The sequence below is a fragment of the Anas platyrhynchos genome, chromosome 1 (genome assembly GCF_047663525.1).
Source record: "Anas platyrhynchos isolate ZD024472 breed Pekin duck chromosome 1, IASCAAS_PekinDuck_T2T, whole genome shotgun sequence".
Classification (NCBI taxonomy): domain Eukaryota; kingdom Metazoa; phylum Chordata; class Aves; order Anseriformes; family Anatidae; genus Anas; species Anas platyrhynchos.
This window is the reverse complement of record NC_092587.1, coordinates 180,753,152-180,766,694: the sequence shown is the minus strand read 5'-3', so window position 1 is coordinate 180,766,694 and position 13,543 is coordinate 180,753,152. Positions and strand designations below refer to the sequence as shown.

At 36.0% G+C, this 13,543-nt stretch overlaps 1 protein-coding gene and 1 non-coding gene across 2 annotated transcripts in view; both read left to right on the top strand.

Annotated features, from left to right (window-relative positions):
* Nucleotides 1-13,543, top strand: part of FREM2 (FRAS1 related extracellular matrix 2) — a 130,205-nt gene that overhangs the window by 44,956 nt on the left and 71,706 nt on the right. The window lies entirely within an intron of this gene.
* TRNAV-AAC (transfer RNA valine (anticodon AAC)) lies at nucleotides 8,531-8,603 on the top strand. The gene has a single exon. It is a non-coding gene; the product is annotated as a tRNA-Val (tRNA).

The window sequence follows — 13,543 nt, the reverse complement described above, 5'->3', positions numbered from 1 at the left end:
ATGCCAAAAACAAGTATAACGGTTTCTCCTGTAATTACTGATTGATAAACGCCTCGCTCCATGGCATAATACTTCCTTCTGCCTTCAAACATAAAACAATCTAAGCTGTTTCCGAATAAACCTATTCTTGATACATCAGTTCAAGCCAACCGCTACCCAACTAGCCTTCTGTACCTAAGTTATCATCATCAAAATCAGTGTTCATTTTTTAAAGCTAGTATCTTAGACATGATGCAATGTAGGTTCAGTTCTGGCCAAACAAAAAAGCTGGTTTAAATCTTGCAGTCACACCATGGTTTCTGTGGCTGAAGAACCTGCCCACAACTGTTCACTACAATATGGACTTCCTTCCATTTTCTTTAGAGATGTCACCTCTCTCGCAGTATCTACAAACAATGCTTCCTGCCACTTTCTTTCTCTCAAGATTTCTCTGCCACCTATTTAGTTAGCATGACAAACTATCAACTGAGTATAAAATGAAGGTTTAAGGCAGGTAGGTTGTATCACATATTAGATAGGTCTATCTTTTTCTGCTGACAGTGGAGAGAAGGTGGATTAATGTAGATATTTTAACTGATCTAAGTGAGGAGATTCCCAGTCATGATTTCGTAGTCATAAGGTAATCTGTTGTTTACCACTGCAAAGGGCTCAATTTTAGGTCTTGACTGTGGATGTTTGTCAAGTAAAATCCATAAAATTAAAAAGGATGAAATTAAATGACTTCATACTCACAGAGTATGCAAGGACAGCTATTTTGTACATGATGCCTATTCCCATAAAGCAGACATTCAGGAACACAAACCTGATCGGGTAGTGTACTCAAAAGTATTTCAAGTACAAAACTTTTCATTTCTGTTATCTATTTGCAATTTTGACAGAAGTTTGTTGTATTTTGCAGAGGTTACGCTTGCTTTCATTGTAGATGGACCATTTCAGTAAAAACCGCAAGAATAAATATATTTTTTCTTTTCTGATGATATTTAGTTGCAAAAGGGATGTCATCAGAGAGAAGACACATTTTATAAGGGTGTAAGAACAAAAGTTTTGGCTAGCTGATTGCCCTACTTGTTCCATTTTTCCAGGAACTGACATGTTTGCCTCCAGTGCTGTAACATCTTCATGTTTCTTACCCATTAGTCAGTGGTTAAAAAAATTATTAGAGATGGTTTGCATTGATTACCAGACTGAATTATGAAAGTTGTAAATATTCCTTCTCCCCTCATTTATCTTGTTACCAATGTCTGGAAATACAAAATTGTTAATACTTTGCTCCACACTGACACAGCAAGTGTACCTTACCTTCTAAGTGTTCAGAACAGGAGCCAATAGAGACATTTCCTTCATTCACATTAAGATTGAAATAAAGACAGGGCAGTAATTCTGTTTCTTAATGAAAACTAAAACTAATATGTGTTTTCAAAAACTAGTATGTGTTTTCAATCTCTACTGTCTCTACTATCTCTCTGCAATCTAAGTTCTTTGTTGAAATTATTCTTAGTACAAATGTATAGGTCAAAAAGTTAGTGTCTAGGTAAACTTTTACTTAAAACTCCACTTACTGGAAAAGGAAGCATGTTTTTATTTTTTATTGTTTTTGTTTGATTGTTTGTTTGTGTGTTTTCTTTTGTTTTCCATAGTATTGTGTTTGTTTGAGAAAAAGGTTGACTAGAAATTGTGAACTTTGCATGTACGCCTGAAATTTTTTTGACTTTAATTGTACTTCAGAGGCATTTAATTTTTTACAATAAAGCACTCCATATGTCTAGATACTCTTATCAGTATCTACCTATATATTTTTCACTTCATGAAAGAAGCATTCCTAGAGCCTGCATCTAGCCTTTAAGAAGTCAAGTTTAATCAGTGTATGTTTGCTGTATGTTTGATATACATGCAAATATAAGATACCTTTGGTTTTCCCTATTAAGTTAACTTCAAAAAAATCATCATATTTCCAGCAAATATTAGAGATCTTATGTTTGCATATCTGGCAGAGAGTCCAGGTTAACCTCATTCAATTTAGTCACTCAAAATTAGTTATCTCATCTACACTAACCACCTAAACTTCCTCAGAGAGTATCTCAAGAGTGTTCAAGAGGAGGAAGGGCAAGCTAGTCTTGGATATTCTATTTTCTCTTTTGACTGCAGAAGGATTATTTTAGTTTAAAGATCTAGCTTTTGGGTAGCCAAACTTCTGAGACATTAATTACACCCACACTTTTTTCATTTGGTATTCTTTTATGTATATATAAAAAAGCTCTGTGTGTTAGGCAACCTTTATTCTTTTGATTTCCTCATTGATAACTTTTGTAGCAGTAGGGATATCAGATCTCTCTTCCCTTGACCTGTTACTCTAGTCATTTCCACTACATTCAACAATGTGACATTAAAATGTTTTACAAGATTAAATTCTCATAAATAATTAGATTGAAGATAATAACTTCCCTCCTTTTTGTGGATTTCAAAGGTCTGATTCATTAAAGTTAGATTAAGTGAGTAAGTAGCTGTAAGTATATGACTTTAATAATCGGTAATTTATTTTGGTGCCATCTTTAGTCATGAAAGGAAGACTTCTGGTCCTAGGTTTTTAGTGTTTTTCTAGTATATAGAACATTTTTAAGGAGCTTACAGAAGGTCCCTGCATCTTCTGTTAGAATTGAATTTTCACTGTGTCCACTGTAAACTATTATGATTGCTGTTTGCAATCTTTCTTTCTTTGATAAGTCAAATTTGTTTTACTTCTATAAATGGGGAAAAATCTATTTTTTTTCCTTCATATTGGAAACACTATTATATTGCTTTCCTAAAAAGAGGAATGCTTTCTAAGATTTTACATCTGCTGAGTGAAACTAATGTGCTGCTTGTCTTCTTGGTGGCCTGTGATTTGTGGAACAGTAGTGGCAAAAAAATTTCAACCTCATAACCACCAGCTTTGAAACTCACAAGGACATGTACCAGCCTTAGGTCTCTGTGGTGTGTACACTGACACGATGTGCAGGTTTAAAGTATTATTGCCTTGTTGTTTGCTCAGATCCAGGCTTTCTGAGGAGTCCTTGATTTCTAGTCTAGCCAGTTCATCACATCCCCTGATTCCCAGGTCGGCTCACTTCTAAGAAGCCTGAAATTGCAACTGGTTTAGGGTTATAAATGTCCTGGAGTTCACATCCCCATGACTACTTATAGACTTGTGATGCTGAAAGTCATGGCAACACACTGGTTTGCAACAACACTTGTTTAACCTCATGTGCTGAAAGATTATATTTCCAGGGAATCAATTTTGACTAATCTTAATTTTCTTAAAAAAAAAAAAAAAGTGTTGTGTTCAGTTGGAAAATTTGTGAGGTCATCTTTTTTGTGTTTTTGGTGCATGTTGCGATTTCTTTTTCCTGGGGTTTGAAAAGATTCAAGGACTCTGCATATCAACACATTTACCTGAAAAAACAACTTTACTATATATGATAAGAATCCTGAACTTCACCTGACCTGGTGGTCATTATTTCATGGCCAAAAATGCACTGGTCTGACAGCAATTATGTCAGCAGGCCCTCCTTAGCATGAGCTTGTCAAATGGTTTTTAGATTAATATGGTACTGAACTGGAGAACAGTTTGAACATTTCTTTGCAAAGTAACATGAAAAGCAGTCATGTTTCTAGAAAGGGGCTTTCTCCCTAATCCCACAGAAGATAAAGGGATTGTGTACAATTGTTCCAGATACCATTCTCTGTCAATTTAGCAACTTAAAGTTTCTCATGTGATGCTTGACCACAAAATGAACAAAAAAAAAAGTAAGCTTCTTTTTTTCTTCTTCTTTTTTTTTCTTTTCCTTTTTTTATTGGGGCTATTAAAGGCTTGTGCTGAGATAAGTTACAAAAGATTCTGACATTCACGTGCAGTTATAAGTACTTCTAAACAATCAGTACTTCATGAGAATGTAAATTTATCGTAACTTATTCTTTGTCTTCTGTAAAATTTTAGAGTGAAAGATAGGTTAGCAACATTGGCTTCATGCACCTGTAGAACAGGTAATTCTTTATCATTTCTAGCCTTACTTGTTCAGTCTTTCCCACTTCTGCAGTTTCAGGATGCATTTGTCAGATTTCACTTTGAAAATGTTCCCTTTGTGTTAAGAATCTTACATACATAAATATCATATAAGAAAAAAGTCCTACAAAAAAATCAGATTCTTTTGTGTTTTGCATTGATCTTTAACCACAATTTTTTATTTACCTTTTTTTATTCATTATCTTTTCATCAGGTTTGTTTTACCAAGAAAATCCAAAATATAAAGAAATAGGTAGTTCTAAAATGACCTTATAGTTACAGGCTAGCAAAAGATGTGGGTGATTTTTAATACCTGCTGCTTAAAAATAGTCCTTCCTACTCAGTCATACTTCATACAAATACCTGGATGCATGGCACGTCTCAGCGGAAGCTGGTACTTCATACTAGGCTAGGAGTTATTAGTAATGTAGCTGTTCTATCTATGAGAAAACATTTTTTTTTTTTTCAGAGTATATCCAGATCTGCTGTTTTGTATGCCTAGAAACGTGTTGCATGTTTCAATAAATTTTTAATTAGTTATTTTTGGTCTAGCCTTGCTTAAATCTTTAAACCAGTACACATATACAACAATGCCACAGTGCAAATTTTAGCAAAATGAAACTTGCTGCTCAACTAATGTTAGTCAAGCAAGATTGTTACTCATTTAGCATCAACAGGAATACCAAAAGAAACACTTTTTTTTTTTTTTTTTTCCCCGGCAAATGTTTTATTCCTACCTATTTTGTAGTGGTTAAATGCTTTCACATTTAATAGTAGCATTTTGTCCTTTGCATTGCAAAGATGGCTTCGTGTCTTTTTAAATTTCTGTTTCATGGGAGTAAGATTAATTTCAAGAAATACTCTGATTAAAGAACTAACTAGCATAAAGTTCATGCTAGCTAATAACCTCCCTTAAAAGAGCTCTGCAGTACTGTGCTATTCATATACAAAATACAGACTGGGAAGCTAAAAAATGTATTATATTGTTTTATCAACTGTGAAATACTAGAACATTTTATCATAGTAGTACATAAAATAATGTTTCTTTCTCTGCTCAGATGTGTTTCTGTGAACATCATATATTGAAACCACTGACATCTCAGCTACTATAGCTTGTAATGTGATTGTAGTATGGAAGACTTAAATTATATACCTACACCATATCTAATGAATAAGAAGAAACAGACCATTTGGACATGAGGAATTAGTTGTCCTCTTCCTGTTCAGTGACTGGTTTGGCTGTAGTTAGCTGGGGAAAGCTGATCCTCACATGCTGTGCTGTGCTTGTTAATAATGGCTGTTGCATCATCCATGCTTGATTCATTTCCTTGAACTTTGTGCATCTAAAAACTAGACATTCAGTATCTAAATAAAGATGAGCAAGATGATTTTTCTCTGGATGTTCCTTTATCACCTTAAAAGTTAGAAAATGATCTGCTATTAGTACTACTACTAGAAAATTCTCCATTTAAAGAAGAGAGGAAATAAACAGAAGCATTTTCAAGGTCGTTGGCCCTGGTAGATAATTGTATTTTATGTTAAATATGTGGATTTTTAAATATAAAACTGAAAAAAAAAATCACAGGATTTCTTATATTTAAAATACAAGCTTGTTAATTTTAGTGCATATGGAAGAAGCCAAAAAACTAAAAATGGTACTGAAGCTACTTTGCCAGACTTCATAAAATTACTCCATAATTAGTGAATAGATAAACTGATAAATTTCTGATAAAGTTATTGCAACTAAAACAACCAGTGAGATAATATAATAATAAAGTCTGAAATCTAGGTGTTAATTATTATATCTCTTATAGAGAATGCACTGAAATGTCATGCTGGGACTTCATACATAGTGCATGCATAAATCTGCTTCAGTTTTTATTGCTCTTTTTTTTTCATTTACAGACCTATTTTTCTATGTATCTGGGATGGTTACCATCACCTTTTGCACACAGATTAAGCATGCTTTAAAGATGTATTTGTATGTGCTCCTACTGTTACTGTGTAACCAGGAAGCAAGACTTTAGTTTATTGTAGGCTCAGATTAATGTAAAAAAAACAGTGAAATTGAGTCAGGTCTGAGGTTCTCTCTATACACCCTGTGACCTTCCTGCAAGAGAGTATGGCGATTCTTTTGCATGCACTATCATGTGCTATTAAAACATTGCTACATTTAAAGTGAACTTGAACAAACATGAAATGCTGAGATAGTTTAATTGGTGCCAGAGGTTAATGTGAAGTTTATTTTGTGTGTATGTGTGTTACTTACATTTACTGTAATGTGAACAAGAGGAACAAAGAAAACTAAAGAACTTGTTCAAATTCATCTTACTCAGAGAATGCAGTTTCTTCACTGCTTTCACCATGAAGTCTGTCACAGTCATACAGATCTGTTTATTCTCTGATGTGTAGGTAAACAATGGAAGGCTCATGATGCTGAATTGTTTAGTAAATAATAAATAAATAAATAATATATATATATACATAAATAATAAATAAAACAGTTAGAGAAGCATTCAGAAGTGACTCCTTTAACATATTTCACAAGCTATTGAGGTCTACAAAAACAAAGTATATTTTTTATTTTGTAATATTTTTTGAGATTTTGGTATTTAGCACATTGCTTCAAGTGCACAATTAATCAAAGAGAAATTCCTTTGTGTCCCTTGGTTAGACCCTACATCAGGTATAATACTGGGAGGTGAGCTTGTTTCTTTACAGAAATAATATGGAAACCCCACTTTATGGAATAATAAGCAGATTTACACTCTAACACACTGACCAGCAAGGAATGACTACCTAAGGGATTACTTGTAGCATCAAGAACCAGCGTTGTTGCCATACACACCAGTCCTGCTCTCTCTTTACTCCTCATACTTGCCACTGTGTTGCTGCCTCCCTTACGTTGGCACAAGCATACTTTCTGCTATGTCATGATCTCTGGGTCAGGGGAATTACCCAAACTAAAATAAAACAATTTCTTTCTCCATTTATTTCTACTACAGCTCCTTTCCCTAAAGCAGTTACATAGATGGCCATACAAGTACTTGTACCAGTTTGAGGGACAGGACAGTGCAAAGGCTGGGACTGAGAGCCCATGGGGAAAGAGGGGATGCCTGATTTCATAGGCAGTGTTTAGTCTATGCTTGCTAAATGCATATATGAAGCTATGGCTCAAGGCTGTAGTTTGACAGTCAGTTTGAGCCAATCTCAGGCTGGCACTGGATGGATGCTCCCTCCTTCCCTTCCCTGCCCTGAACAATACGTTCTTCCCCTACCCTGTTTCCATTTTGTTTAAGGCTTCCTGTTTGGTGCAGGCAAACATCCACACATTCATCTCAAAGATATAGCACCAAGAGGCAGGGCTTGCAAATCTCTCTTTTAGCAGTAAAGTCAGCTGCCATGTAACATGAGATTTGTTTTTCAAACTGCATACTCTTCCTACCAGGAAAAAAAAAAAAAAAAAAAAAAAAAAAAAAAAAAAAAAGTTTAAATATATTGTGTGGTAGTTTATGCTAAAATGAAGAAAACCAAAGTTAGATGTCTAAATGCAGGTTTCTGAACATGTCCCAGCATAAGCACTGAGTGCAGTTTGAGGAGCTCCAGGCAACCTGCCTGACCTCTGTCCAACCCTGCAGAAGGGCATGGATTTCTTGTCGATCCTGTGTTACATTTGCCAGTCCTGTGCAGATGGCCCGGATACCTTAAAGCATCTCAAGTGGCCCTGAATACCTATCTTTAGGCAACAGAATCCTAATCCAGTGACTAGACCTTTACTGACTATAATGGATGCTTAGGATAACTATCTTAGGGTACAGATATCTACAGTGTCCAAAGTTAGGCGAAACAAATCCCCACAAATGCTTTTCAAAAGCATGAGTGTAATTCAATGCAGTAATGTCTTCTTACATAGGGAGTCCTGGAGAGAAAGTGGAAGAAAGCTTCCAGCTGCTGCTGGCAAGAACAGAAGAGAAGCTGCAGTTACTGAAACCAGCAGGTCTACAACCTGGATAATTTCTAACAGGGCAGTGATTTGGACTGAGGTTACAAGAGTGAGCTATATGGTTGGTGGAGAGAAAGGGTGAAGGAATTCCATAGATACCCAAAAGAGGTTCCTGTTTGTGGTATTATTCACCTAATAGCCATCACATTTTTAGCAGAACATTGCTCTTCACAATCTCCCTAATGATTCTAGCAAGTGGGTCAAGCCATATGAAACCAGCAAGGGCTAAATTCCTTCCAGACCAAAGGCTTAACATTCTCCAAGTGAAAGTGGGAGTAAAGGGAGATGACACTGATAACAGCTATGTGTGCTATACCAACCTAAACCGCATTACTGAAGGTAGGGGAGATTGTCTGACACTACTCTGTTGGGAAGGGACCAGTAGAGATTTTTCTGTGCTTCATAAAGTCAAATATTTTTATTACCCATATTATTATCCATAATAATATTATAGTATTCATCAGGAGTTTCCACAATGTAGATTGGCTGTTTCTGTAGTGTAGTGGTTATCACGTTCGCCTAACACGCGAAAGGTCCCTGGTTCGAAACCAGGCAGAAACACCATCTTAGGTTGATAGTTTGCTGCATATGAGCCAGCATTTTGAGTGCTGTGTTCAGTTTTGGGCTCCTCTCTAGAAGAAGGACATTGAGGTGCTAGAGTGAGTCCAGAGAAGGGCAACCAAGCTGGTGAGGGGTCTAGAGAACAAGTCTTAGGAGGAGTGGCTGAGGGAGTATGGAAAAGAGGAGGCTCAGGGGCAACTTTATTGCACTCTACAGGTACCTTAAAGGAAGCTGTAGCGAGGTTTGTCTATTCTCCCATATGCCTGGTGACAGGGCGAGGGGGAATGGGCTAAAGTTGCACCAGAGGAGGTTTAGGTTGGATGTTAGGAAGAACTTCTTTACCGAGAGGGTTGTTAGGCATTAGAATGAGCTGCACGGGGAAGTGGTTGAGTCGCCATTCCTGGAAGTCTTTAAAAGACATTTAGATGTAGAGCTCAGTGATATGGTTTAGTGGAGGACTTGTTAGTTTTAGGTCAGAGGTTGGACTCAATGATCTTGGAGGTCTCTTCCAACCTAGATGATTCTGTGATTCTGTATTTTGTTCATCACAGGACACATGGTCACTGACAATACAACTATTATCATTATTATTGGTTAATTTCTGACAGCAAAACAGAATTAATCCTCAGCCTGTTACATAAACTCCACCAGTTCTGAATAAAATCTTGATTTCTTGATTTTTTTCTATGATGAAAAATAAATTCTTATTCATAATGTGAACACCAAAAAAAAAAGTTTCTGCAGGTATGGTACTGTGCACAGATTTGTGCATCTTATTGGAAAGCATCTGACATAGATATCCTTTCTTTTTTTTTGTGGTGGCAGAGGCAGAACAGCACAAAAATATGGACCAGATCTTCATCTTTATGAATAGTCATTTATCCATTTGTTTCAGCTAAGCTGTGATAATATACACAAAATTAGATTGATTTTGACTATGGAGTGAATACACTGTACTTAATCAACTGTTTAACCTAAGCATTCAGGCATGTCCATTCCTATCTAAGTCTCTGCATGTATATAGGGAGTTAAATATACATATATAATTCTTGTTTTGAAGATATATACATATATATATAGAGAGAGAGAGAGAGAGAACCATTCTGTGATACTCTCTCTATGTGTATGTTTAAACAGGGAGACAGTGAGAGAAAGGAACTTGCAGTGTAGGAACATATTTATGCCTCATGTCTGTTGGATCTTGTATTAAAGAGTATTCAGTGAAAGTAAGGTATCTCAATTTTCTTTATAAATTTTACAGTGTACAAAGAAAGCTGTCCTAAGTTTATCAGGTGAAACGCATGTGTCTTGTTAAAAATACAGAATACATAGATGTTGGGAAGAAATCCACATTTTTCCCAAGCTGACATGGGTAATGTAAGTCTGAGTTGTCAAAAATTTTCATGTCAATCGTTTGTACATATCAGGTGTAATGTTCTTTAGCACTAATAATATTCTTTGTGTTCAATAAAGGTCATCCTTCATCCACCAGTGTTAACATTAGTAGTCATATTGTTTACTGGTAATTGCACTTTACACGGCCTGTTGGGCAGATTCAAACCATAGAAATGAAAGCTGAACCCGAGTTCATGGCTGGTGTTTGAAATATTATGCTGAAGCCCTAAGTATGGAAGGAGCTGTAGAAATTATATTCACTAAGACCATAAATGCTTATAATTTTTCATCTCTTGTTATTAATAATACACTGGCAAAGGTTAAAGCATATAAATATTATGCTTACTACAGTAAGAATATTTCTATCTTGTTTGGCATATCTCTGAAAAACTTCTAAGCTGTTTGCTTGACAGACTATTTCGATTTCTTAGGGAGATAATGAAAGTTTTCACATACTGTTCTCTTATTGATTCCAATACTCTGCTTGACTCTAAAAGGTCAAAATTTGTTTTGTATTGACTCACATAAAACTTTCCTAAACATGCCTGAGCTCAAAATCTACAGCAACAGGAAACATAGTCAAAATAATCCCCTGGCAATTGATTTCCCGCTGCCTCTCAACAATGTTGTGTTTTTATGGTGTTTGGTGGAAAGAGGGATTGAATGTTTGGCACAGCTCTTAAGAGATAGAACAGGGCACATAATATTTTTTGCATTCTGAGAAGTTGGTCGTTTTGAATTCAATGTATTTAATACACAATACTTGCTATTTAGACTTTAAATTTCATACAGTGTTTCACTGAAAAAATGTTATGAGTACTTGAAGCTATAAAACTGAGTTATATAGCCTTTTAGATGTATCATCGAATCATAGAATTGTTAAGGTTGGAAAAGATCTCCAAGATCATCTGGTCCAACCGTCCCCCTATCATCAATGTCACCCACTAAACTGTGTCCCTAAGCACCACGTCCAACCTTTCTTTGAACATCCCCAGGGACGGTGATGCCAACGCTTCCCTGGACAACCCATCCCAACGCCTGACCACTCTTTCTGAGAAGAAATGTCTCCTCATTTCCAACCTAAACCTCACCTGGTGCAACTTGAGGCCATTCCCTCTAGTCCTATCACTAGTTACCTGTGAGAAGAGGCCAAGCCCAGCTCCCTACAACTTGTGTTTTTTCACTGATACATGATGCTTACTTAAATATCCACATTTTTTTTAACTTTTGTTTTGGTTATCTTACACTGTTTGGGGAAAGCTGATAACATAATATTCTTTTTTTTTTTTTTTTTCTATTAAGTTTGACATCAGAAATACTTTAGGACTGTGTACATACATTATGAAAATATCTTTAGATGATTTTCATGGTACAGCATTCAAAACATCATTGAAGTGTGTTTCTTGTTATCTAGCCATCATATCAGACTTAGTTCTCTTTCCATCATGCTACATTGTGATTCTTTCTTGTTTCTTTACAACATTTCCACAGGATGCTTGGTTACTGATCACTTAATAGATGGTTATAAGTGTTGATTTGTATTCCAACCATAGACAAAAAATTCTTGCCCAATATAATAAATATGAAATGTTAGAGAACATTCTAGACTTCTCATGAATAGAAGATCACAGTAAGTTTTGCACGACTTGTATTAATACCAGTTGTTTTTTTACACTATAAACAGTGTGTTTGCTAGCACACTAGGTGAAAGAACATGTCCTACCATCAAACTTGATTTAGTGTAAACAAATTGGGATTTGGCAAAAAATATTTTAATTACTCTTTCTTTTTTTCTTTTGATACTGAGCTGATACTGGAAACCTCTAGGTTAATTCCTGTTTGAACATATTCTTTTTTTTTTCTTTTTTTTTTTTTTTTCTCCCCTTGCAACCCTTGTGCTACATTTTATTGTAATTTACTGCTCTGAAAAAATGATCTTCTGGCATCATGTTGAAAGCTACTGAGGAGGCTGCATTTTAAATCAAGTCTAAATCAGTTCCATCAGATTGACACTAAGACACAGAATTATGGAGCAAAGTAAAATTCACATTCACTCTGAAGGACAGTGAAATATATGAGGTAAAAAAGTGGGTTTTTCACACCCTGTAGCATGAAAAATGGCAATGAATTTTGTCTGACATATTTCTAGCACCCCTCCTTGTCTGTAGGTGTTGAACAGTGTTAAAGGAAACCTTCAGTTAGATTTCCCACATAGATAAACAGTGGAATAGAGATTCCAGATCATTGCTGGGGTGAAACTTGCTGGAGAAGATTATGAGTTTGGACTAGAGAAGCTTAAAAACAAGGTGAGATGCAGTGTGGTTTCTTTACTTATATTCCCTTCTCTTCTGATATGAAAGATACCTAAAGAATAACTGGAATAATTAAGAGAGAAATGGTTATACAAGAATAGGTGGAACTATTTCTGTCAATAACCTGAACTGATAGGCAGCTGATACAACTGCACTTACTAGTTCAGGGAAGGAAGCAGGACAGAGTTACAGTTTAAAGATAATGGCCAGATTTTATCTATTCAGATTTGATATCATTTTTATTAGGTAGACTTTACAAAGAAATTTAGTATTATTTTTCCTTCTTTGAAAAGGCAGGAGGCTGAGACCGAGGCAGACAAATGGTTTTCTTAAGCGACTAGCTTGATAGGCACTTCTTCAGAAAGCTTAGGGATAGGATGCAGCCTTCCACATGGCAAGATGAGACTGACCAGTAGGCCATTTTGCTTCTTTGAAAGGGCTAAAGCAGGAAAGTTTTCCTAGCACAGAAAAGCCGTTGACAGGTAGCAACTTGAGGATGTAATTTAGCAAGGGTATGGGCATTAATATGACTAAAGTTGCATGTGCAAATATTAGAATGATCAAAACATTATTATGTACAACATAACTTTTCAGATTTATCTCTGAACAGATAAGGAATCACTGCCATGTCTTCCTTTAGTATGTGTCCATTTATGTGGAGTCCATTTCTATTTTGCACAGGGGGATCAGCAGTGAGTTGCTTTCAGCCTGACCAACTGGTCACACACTTTTCATAGGCAAGCTCAGATGTACAACTTCCCAGAGGTGTCAAAGAGTGCCAACAATCAATGCCATTTTATATATTGTATAATTACCTCTGCAAAGATGAATACTTCTGCCGTCTCATCTTCTATTAAATCAATTGACAACCATGCCTGTTCAGTGCTGTAGAAAAGAGTAAGAAATCCACTCAATAAAATTTATCATCTAACTTATGCTCTTTCATGAATCAGTCCTCCTAAGTCCTTAATTTTCCTCTATATTCAAGAGAAGAAGAGAGAAAAGTAACCTTGCAAGACATCAGGGGAGGGCCCATCTGCCTAAACAATGAGGCTTTCATGGGTAGCTCCAAGCAATTACAAGTTAGAAGGATTTCAGTAGCCATCTATAATTATCTGGCAGGAGGGCTGCCCAGGCTGATTCAGTCGGGGATGTCTTTTAATCTCACTGAGCAACTGGTGAGCTTTGTCATCTCGTCACCTCTGCCTTGTCTTTGTTGCACCCTCTGTTCTT